This window comes from Canis lupus, unplaced genomic scaffold, assembly GCF_011100685.1.
Source record: "Canis lupus familiaris isolate Mischka breed German Shepherd unplaced genomic scaffold, alternate assembly UU_Cfam_GSD_1.0 chrUn_S2128H2327, whole genome shotgun sequence".
Taxonomy (NCBI): Eukaryota; Metazoa; Chordata; class Mammalia; order Carnivora; family Canidae; genus Canis; species Canis lupus.
Genome location: NW_023331010.1, coordinates 19,590 through 29,949, shown reverse-complemented (window position 1 = coordinate 29,949; position 10,360 = coordinate 19,590).

The following is a 10,360-nucleotide window of genomic DNA, read 5'->3' as shown; positions in this document are numbered from 1 at the left end:
GGTGGTTGGTATGGAGATCATGTTCAGACTATTGATTACATTCACTGGATGTCGCTTTTGCTCTTAATTAATTCTCTGTGGATGTAGCTGCTTGTCCTCTGTCTTTGTCTCCTGATAAAGTCAAGTTCCAGGGACTGCATTTGGCCCTCAGATACGGGCGCGCCTGCCTCTCATTGATGGCAAGAGAGAGTTCCCTCTTAAATGTGCCACTTTGTCAAAATCCACACTACGGGATTGTTTGGGGGGAAGCTGAAGGGCTTCATCTGTCTAGAACTGTATAATAATCCGCTATTGGCTTCCCCCTCTTTTCCTGTCTTCCCTGGATTCTTGTTAATGAGGCAATTGTTAAACTCAGCTTCCCGGATGGAGAGTTTGTTTATGCGCTTTGTTTTCTATATGCCACAATTTTCCTGAGCAAGCTGGCCCCTGCATGCCAAAACCCCAGTCATTTTGTCCCGTCGTCTTCGAGAACACTGGAAGAGCACGGAAGGCTAACCAGCATGCACCTTACCCCCCACCTCCAGCCCAGCTACATGGGGGGCTCATTAAACTTAAATTCTCATTCTTATTCGATGAGGATCCTTCTGTTTGAACAGAGGCAAACTCATATAGAGATAGACTAATGGGCACCTTCTGTATAAATGATATAGTTTGTAGAAGCAAATTCAAAACAATTGCATTTTATCACAGCAAGATCCAGAGAGCACATCTGCATCAAGAGTGTCTTTGAAACCTCTCTGCCTTATTTGTTTAGTAGACTGACTGTTTTCCTATGGATCTATCTTTTTTTTTTAACTTAGTCTTTAGGTTAATAATTCTGGATACAGTGAGACTAGTCTGTTTCGTTGTCTTTTTCACAAAGTCTGCTGTTGTGATTCATTGGGCAGCATGAGACTTTGAGAACAGGAAACCAGTGGTCTTTCCTGCTATGTCAGCTGAAGCACAAGATGCAAACAGACAAACAAACAAAATGGCTAGCAAGCTTCCATTGACCTACGGAGCCTCACATTTCCAGACCCTCACAGTGCTTCAGAATCCATGTCATGGAGAAGAGGAAGAGTATGATACACACTCAGGATGGAAAGCTAGGACTTGGGTCTTTAATGTAGACTTTAAAACAAATGCAGTCTGGATTATTACAGAGACTGTATCTGTACCCAGAGTAGAAAACACTATGACCAGGATGGCCAGCACCCATCTTTATAGTAGAGAAGAATACGGGGAGCCCCTTATTGTTTGGAGAGACTATTTCAGACTCGGGGTTGCCAGCTTTACAGAATGCTTTCAGTTACAGGAGGGCAGGCACTATGCTCAGAGTTATGGGGTTTATTGGATTTTGACATAGATTCGTCAAGTTTTAGGTCATAGAAGGATGCTAAGAATGTTGATGCTATTGAATGTAGCATCTATAGATCTGATTATAATGAAGAAAAGCAATCACAGGCAAATGTGCCTACGAACTGTACATATTGATCAGCAGAAGAACTTAAATCTTACTGGCAGTTATTTAGTTTCCAAAGTCATCTTCTAAAGAAAACTTTTAGTTCTCGTGGAGGGATGAAAGGGTAAAAGCGCTTCTTTGTATTATCTCTGAACTATCCCCAAACTTTGATATTTCCCTCAAATCTTCTTTTAACGTGCACAGTGCCATTAATACTACTATCCACATCCTGGCCTTCCTTCTCATTCCTTCTCCAATCTCTGTGGCAACCCAAAGCAATTGTGAAATCCATCCTCTGGCTGAGAAATTTTTAAAGGTGATTTTAAAACATATGCTATAGACAGCCCTGCAGTGGAATGCAGAGCTTAGATGAAAGAGGCAATATCTTTATTTTGACTTTACTGTCAGTACTATCAACTTTACTATACAGCTTTACTATACTTTACTATACTCTAGAGATGTGCTAGAGTATTTATTGTAGAGAAAGCATATACTTTGCTACCAAAATACTCTTTACTCTAGTATCCATGTTACACTAGTTGCTATACTCTCTACTATGCAACAAATAAAACTGACAAATGCTTAGAGGGAATCATAACTAGTTAATACAGATTTACTGGGTACTAAATAACTGTTAGATGAGAATACCCCTTTTAAAGATATCCGTGGTATATAGTATCTATAAGTACCTCCAGGGAACATAGCAGCAGATCATATCTAAAGACTTCCTCTGGCCTCTGTAAGAATTTGTATACTTGACCCTAGTGATTAAAGCCAAGTTAAACACACACACACACACACACAACCACTAGTCCCCTATCCTCTATTATTCGACAATGATAAATTTTTATTCAAATTTTGCCTTCTAAAGAATGTTGGCAAAATTGTCTAAAATAAGACAAATGCTCCGACACCCCTCAAAAATGATGTCTCAAATGAAAGCAGTTCCAAAACACCTTGATCAGGAATTGAGATCAAGAAAAAAATGAGGTCCTGTTGGACTTGCTGACATCCAGCTGTAGGAATTCGTGCAACAGGAGGAAAACTTCTGGAACCAGGCAGGTCATGCTCTGCTTAAAACAGCCCACTCAGAGCCCAGGGCAATAGTGTGATAGGGGAGGAAGTAAGAAGAATGAGAGTTAGAATGATACATCTTCTTTGGACTTTTTCTTTCAGTATTGAGCACAATCAGTGGCTCAGGTGTAAATCTGTATCAGGGTGGGCGGAGTCCTCTGTAGGACAAATTAAGTTTCTTCTACTTTGGAAGATTCTTTAGGGCAGATCTATTAAACTTGGTATTCAAATCCATGTTTAAATATATATTATCCTTAAGGAACCATTTTCTCATGTAAAATTGGTGATTTATGTTTACTCATCAGTTCAAGTATAATTACAAGATTTAGAAACGGGGTTTGCTGGATGTGGGTGCATAAGAATGAAGTTGACACCTGTTTTTGGTGTTAGTAAGATGTCAGATGTTAGCACTTGATGTGGACATTAAAAAAACTTAAAGTACAGAAAGTTAAACCTGAGTGCTAATATTCCTGAGCAGCATTTGGCCTGAAGTGAATACATTTTTCACTTGTTTTCTGGAAATGAGTTGCAATAGATTAGTGTCTTTTTTTTTAACTATTATGGAAGGAGATGTTTTAGCATATGAATATCTTTCATTTTTCTTGGTATATTAAGATATGCTGCAGGTAACTTAGTTTTTGTGATCTCATTACAACTTGGAATACAGTCTGTTGGACTAGGGATCAGAACACATGCACACACAAATCAATCATACACACACATATGCACACAATCCCCCTCTACATTGTGATATGCTTAATCACTTAGCCCAGTTTCCTGCCAGAGATGCTGATGTTTATTGCTGGGACCAAGTATTTTTTATTCACAAACTGAGATGTGTATGGTAAAGCTATCAATACTACGTGCATGCCAAAGGGAAAAAATCCCCTTTAGAATCTATATACCTTATTCTTTCCTTTCTAGATGTTGAGTCCAGTAGCAAACATAAAACTTTCCACTATCATTTAAAATTCTACATTTTTTCATTTAGGTCCTCCATACACTTGAAAGAGGATTGAAATCACAACTCCCTGGGCAGCCCGGGTGGCTTAGCGGTTTTAGCGCCGCCTTCAGCCAGGGCGTGATCCTGGAGAGCTGGAATCGAGTCCCACATCAGGCTTCCGGCATGGAGCCTGCTTCTCCCCTCTGCCTTTGTCTCTGCCTCTCTCTCTGTTTCTCGAATAAATAAATAAAATCTTGAAGAAAGAAAGAAAGAAAGAAAGAAAGAAAGAAAGAAAGAAGAAAGAAAGAAAGAAAGAAAGAAAAGAAAGAAGAAAGAAGAAAGGAAGCAGAAAGAAGAAAGAAAGAAAGAAAGGAAAGAAAGAAAGAAGAAAGAAAAGAAAGAAAGAAAGAAAGAAAGAAAGAAATCACAACTCCCCATGAAGAAGAAAAACAAATATGGCATTTTTTCTGCATTTCTTTAAGATTTACCAGTCATTATACATGTTTGCCATTCTTCCCACTATTAAAAAAAATGCTAATATGATTTGCCTTCATATATTTACCAGTTCATTCAACAGATGGCACTGGGTTTCCACCTGAGAATTTGCCGGTTGGTTGTCACATTTTTCTCTTCAGGTTTGGTTTTGTGACTGCCATAGGTAACGCCACATTGGGAATTTTCTAAACTCAGGTTTTAGCTGTGTGTTCCTATTCACTGTGACACTCAGAAAACCGTATTTTAGTGACTTGCCTCCAAAAAGGGGTAATTTGTGGCCATTTCAGTTCCTAGCACTTCAAAAAGGATTAAAGTAAGGAGATAGAAACGCTATATATGAGGTCACCAGTTCAAACCTTCACATCCTGAACTGTGAAGAGACCTGAGATTGGATGTCAGTTCTGACAGTTCTAGGAAAAGCCAGAATTCCAAACTGTTGTTCTTTAGTCCCACATAATTGCCTTATAGGCAAATCCTATAAAGAAAGAGAATCTCCAGAGAGACTACCTATATCCTGTACAATTCAGATTGATTCAGTGGGAACACACAATTCATGTGAGTGCTGAACCTCTAAGCCAACCAAGTCAGGCAGCCTTGACCTACATGTAGGAGACATAGCGTCGTGTCTGAGACCACAATTCACAATCTAATATTAATAAATGTGCTGTGGATGAACTTATCCTTATGTTAGTAATGTCTGTAAGTGTTTTCCTCTTGGTGTATGTCTAGTAGCCAGGACAGTTCCACCTTATGTCACTCATCTTTATAGATCATCTCATTCTATGGAATGGTTTCTAGAAACCATTGTAGCTAGCATTCAGGATAAAAAGGGGACACAAATGAATGGCAAAGCAAGTGCATGAGGACCCTCTGTGTTTGGAACCCCTGTTCTGTGGAGCTGGGTGCAAGCCCACGTGTGGGTTCTCCAGAGCTCAAGCTATAAACACCAGATCTGGGTTTGCTGCCTACAGTTAAAGTCCTAGCCATAAGACAAACACCCTACACAAGAGAAATTGCATATATGAAACTTGTCTCTACTGAGCATAATGCAGCTTCTGCCCAGAGCTACAAGGCTATTCTGTGGCTGCCTACACCCAGGTAATAAAAGAGACTGTGTCTGATTAATGTTCTTCCCTAGAAGACCTCAGGCTATAGGACATGAGTTTAGTAGATAGCAAATACCCTTGACACTTACAAACTAGGAACCGCTGTTAATTATCCTTAGAACAGCAGCAAGGTCAAGTGATAGGGTTTTTTTTGTTGCTGTTATTGTTTTTACTTTTTGTGCATTGCTTGTGTAGGTAGGACTCTGTTCTCCAGACTTACCTTCCTAAAGGGAAGGATATAAGGAAGATCAGCCCAGGCTGCTGTAGAGGATGGGCTCATTAAAGTTCTCAGAGAGATCACAACTCCTACTACTCTCCACAGTTCGATAGGAACAAGAAGAAGAGCAATCTGGCATGCTGTAACAGATTCCTACCCCTACTGTCCAAGTCCCTCTACCTGAGATTGGGGGAGGGAGTGCACAAGAGATAGAAGAGGAGGCTCTTTACACTTGGAATAATTAAACACATAAAGAATATTTCAGATGTGCATGTGCACACATGTGCACACAGGACTTTGAAGGGAGCAGAGTAATCAGATTTACCCATGGAACTCCAAAATACCTATAATAAACTAAAAATAAAGCTCAGTTTATTGTGGATATGTAATATTCTCCTAAATGTAGAATTCTATACGATACTATTTTATTGCAGTTTTATACTAATGATAAACATCTACTTAGTGCATCATAAGTAAATTATGGTTATCCATAAAATGAAAATGTTTCAGCCTAGCATATGGGAAACCACCCATCCACAACTTGAGGCATTATTATCTTCCTTTTGTCTGTAAAGATAATATCAGCCAAGATAGGAGCTGGTTTATGATTCATACTTAAGAAAGGGAAGATAAAATAGCTTGGCAGTTATTTGGAATGAGCTGAGAAATAGTAAAGACCCTGGCTTAGAATTATATTGTTTTAATTTAACTAGGAATAGGGAAGTACAGTTCATTTACTTTAATGTTCATTACTACTCACCCCCAAATTCAGTCCTCTATAACTCTTGTTTTCAGAATGAAATAACATACATTTGAGATAACTTTGCCACAACACCATATCATACACATCCTGGCAACACCTGAATAGAAAATCACCATGTTACTCTGCAAACCACCTGGCCCTGGCCCCAAGCCTTGGAAATTGCATCGTATTAATTATAAGGATATTTTGTAACTAATAATCATACTAATAGAAGTTAGAAATACGTTGTACATATTGTTATCCTCCTTAATATCAGAAAAGTCCATTTCAGGATGAAAGTTGTTTACCTTAAATGGACAGGTTATGTACTCTCTGAAACCTAAAAACTGTTGTTTGGGCTCATCCACAAATGATAAACACTTCCAAAACTTTATGAGACCACTCTCATAGTACACTCTCTGAGTATCACATGACTCACATGACTCAACAGTGAAGGAAAATTAGAGACATAAAAACGATCCTAGCGTCAATTCTGCTTTTCAAAGTTTATAATTCCAAGATGTGGGAGAAATCTATCATTTTAAAAACACCTAACCATGCAAGGTCCTATCACATCATGTTGAAATAAAGTAGACTTTACTTAGCTTACATTTTGGAAGGGGAGGAGGACTTAGTAAGGAAACTGACACACAGATAATTCTTTACATAAATTAACTCAGTCTATTTTCTCGAAGCGTTCAATCTTTGGGAGTTAACCAAAATAAGAATTAAAATGGAGTCAAACAATGTGACAGAAATAGTTCTCTACTTTCAGAAAAAAGGGGTGTATGGACCCCTCTCCACTGCATAGAACATAGTATAAACACTGTCAAGACCCACCCACAAAGCCTCTTACTCTTATAGAATTCTGGTTGCTTCCTACTTGATGCTGACAGATTGCAGTTTCTGAACATCCTTTTTAAATGGCAACAGGCCAGGATCCCCTTAGTAGCTAAGAGAAGCTCTCATCAGATACCCAGCCGCTCTTCTTCCATGTTTTCAGGTATTTGCAACTAAAATCACACACACGAAAAATCATAAAAGCATTGATCAGTGAATACAGCTGTTATAAGTGGCCTTAGCATGCAACTAAATTTAAAAAAAAAAAGGCATGAGAAATAGAAAAGTTAAAATGAAGCCAAATATCCAGAGCCCTAAGTCAGTATCCTAACCTTGTCTTATATTTGAGGCTAGGAGGAGGTAAATAAAACACACGGGATCCAAGAAGAGCTGACCTCAGATTATCTCCCAGAGTAAAAAGCAAAGAGCAAAGGCTAATGAAAAGCAACAAAAATTTGCTTTCTCTTAAGTGATATAGCAAAGCATATAAAGCAAAGAATGAGTTGATATGTCATCTAATGTTCTTTTTAATTTGTTTCACTTTTATGAGATGATGTTTAAGTTTGGTTTAATGATGGAACTCTAAAATTACTGAGCAGTATATTTCTTGTGACACAGTAGTAGCAACAGTGCCACATGAGAGCTTTCAAGCCACTCCAACATGTCTATTTTTACTTGCTCCTTTTCACTCTCCTATGATGTCATTCTAGAAAAAAAAAAAAAAGAGGCCTACAAATCGGAGACGTTATGTGACTTGCCCACAGTGCCACAGCTACTATTGGAACTGAGAGCTTCTGACTCTTGCAGTGCTCTTACAGGGAAAGAACAAAAGAGAACTTTTTAACATAAATACAGTTTACTTTCAAAACTTACTAAATAGATTTTGTGATTCTTCCATGGTGCAGTTTCAACAACATCCATAATTTTAAAGCATATTGAGAATGCTCCTATAGAGCTCAAGAAACTGTTTATATATTAAAAAACTAATAAACTCTGGCTAAGTTGAAGAAATTACACAGGGATAGACTTCGGGTCAACATAAAGATTTTACAACAATTAAAACTGGTCCAAAATGGAAGGAAATTGGCTAAGATCCCCAGCATCAGAGTTGCTCAAGTAGAAACAAGAGTTTCTTGAATCTCTTAGGGAGTATGCTAGACAGTGACATCTGAGTCCCCTCTCCACTTGAGAGTCTAAGAATCAGTGTCTTGTTGTGGACTATCTTTAGCAAAACAACCAAAGAATTCTCTTACATCTCTTTGAAGTTGCAAACACTTATTAAGACCAGGAAGAAGAAATTCATTCCCAGAACCTCAAGACAAGCTGATCCGGTTCTGAAATTAAATAAGTCACTTCTTCAATAGATAGCTGCTTTTATCACATTCTGTCCACATTGTGAAATAGAAGATATTTAAGGAAAGCATTCTCTCTAAGAACCACAGAGCTAGAGATAGACACGTCTTGTATGCCTCTATATCCAGATATTTAAAATTACATACTGACGTCAAACTTCTGGGAAGGTACAAATCTGACAAAAATTCGCTGGGTTGTAAAAGGGGGAATAAAATAGCAAGAGTGAGGCACCTGCAGGTAGAAGGGCTTGCTTTGATTATTTTAAGAACAAAATGTATGCTTCCCTGTCTAGATAGGAAGAAAACTGCTCCATGTAATATGGTATCCCATGGTTGTCTCAATATAAAATACTTGAGAGGGTGATTTTTAAGGGCATCCCAATAACACCAGCAACTTCAGTCGCTACTTAATTTATTTTTCTTTTTGGCCTTCATCACATATAGCAATCAGTTTATGCTCTGAAATATGAAGACGGCACAGCCACTAGAATCCTATCCAATCCAGGACTGTCCCCACCGTTGTTCTTTCTTATTCGTAGACTTTCACATCATTTCAGAATATAAAGATATGTCCTTCAAAACTCTGTCATTTAAGTGACTTCCATGGATGAATGAATTAAGTGTTTTATAAAAAAAAATCTTTTTTCATTTATAATACATCCTCACAATTTCCAACTGCATCATGACAGGAAAAAAAGGAAATTCTCTATTCTGTAGATATTCTTCAGGATTTATAGAGTTTAGTGGATAAGGGGCTGGTTTGTCAAAATAGCCATTTGGTGAATATTCTTTAAAGATAATGAATGAAGTACAGTTCCTAAGGAAGAACGTGAGGACAAACACATATACGTGTAGTTGGAAGCTTTACTACGCCATGTGTACATCATGTAATTTTGAGGTGATCCGAGCTCCTAGGGTGGTAGTGACAGACGTACAACATACAACCCTCCATACAGTGTTCTTTCCTTGCACATTTTCATAACGACCATTAGAGTAACGATTACCCCATCCTTCATGTTGACATCTCTGGAATATATTGTGACAACCCAAGTTTCCAAAGTACATCCATCTTCTCACCTGATCTCATTTTCCTTGATAAGAATTTTAATAAGTACCCAAAGTTAAATAACAATAGCACATGATCTTGTATGGGTTCAGGCTCATTCTCGGTCTCCACTTTCCTTCATGTCTCATGGAATTCAATCAATTGTTCTGGTATTTGATCTTTTTTATGGGAGCCAGGTCACTGAAATTATGCCAAAGGGTGATGAGGGACAGACTCTAAGCTCAATTAACTAGATGGTAGTCTCAAAAAAGACAAAGTCTAATAAGAAAGATCATAGCAGGACACCATGTAAAGGAAAAGGAAATAAATTTAACAACTCCTACATACCAAGCGCATGTGTATGAATATGTTTCCCCCAACAAATCCTTGGTGGTGTTACTGTCTTCACCTGGACACATGGTGCGCTGAGGCTCAGGTGGAATAGGAGCGCCATCATTGCCCCATTCCCAACCCCACGCTCCTTTCACATGCTGCCTTGTTTCTCTCCAGAGATACCACAAGCTCTACTTAGAGGTATACTAAGAAAGAAAATACCATCTTTGGCCTACCTATGATTCCCTGTTTTGAAAAACATAGTTTCTGATATCTCATTTCCCCAACTTTCCTAACCCTCCCCCCTTTTATGACCCCCTTAAGGGCTTTTTTTTTTCATTTTCGTAATAATTCTTGTTAATACCAAATTTTGTACTGCCCCAAAACATGGTGTTGGCATGTAGCCAACAGGAAAGTGAGTGGAGACACCACAGATGCCCATGCTACACTTTCCATGATTCACTATAGCTGATGAAAATGACCCACGCCATGCGCTTGCATGAACCCCCTCAGCTCTACGTCTGTCTTCAGTTCACTGCAGCTCTGACAAAATAGATAAGAGGAGAGAGTTTTGTCCCCCTTACACAGCAAATGTTACTCCCCTTTGGCTTAATCCTTACCATAAATTTTAAGCTCATTTCCATGAACGCCCCAGTATATCAGACAGTTGATAGTGTCTTGTGAGACCTGAGGAAAGGGTTGGCCAGAACTGAACTTGACTTTAATACAAGACCAATGTTCTATTATTGTTAACTTTGGGTATTTCTCCCCT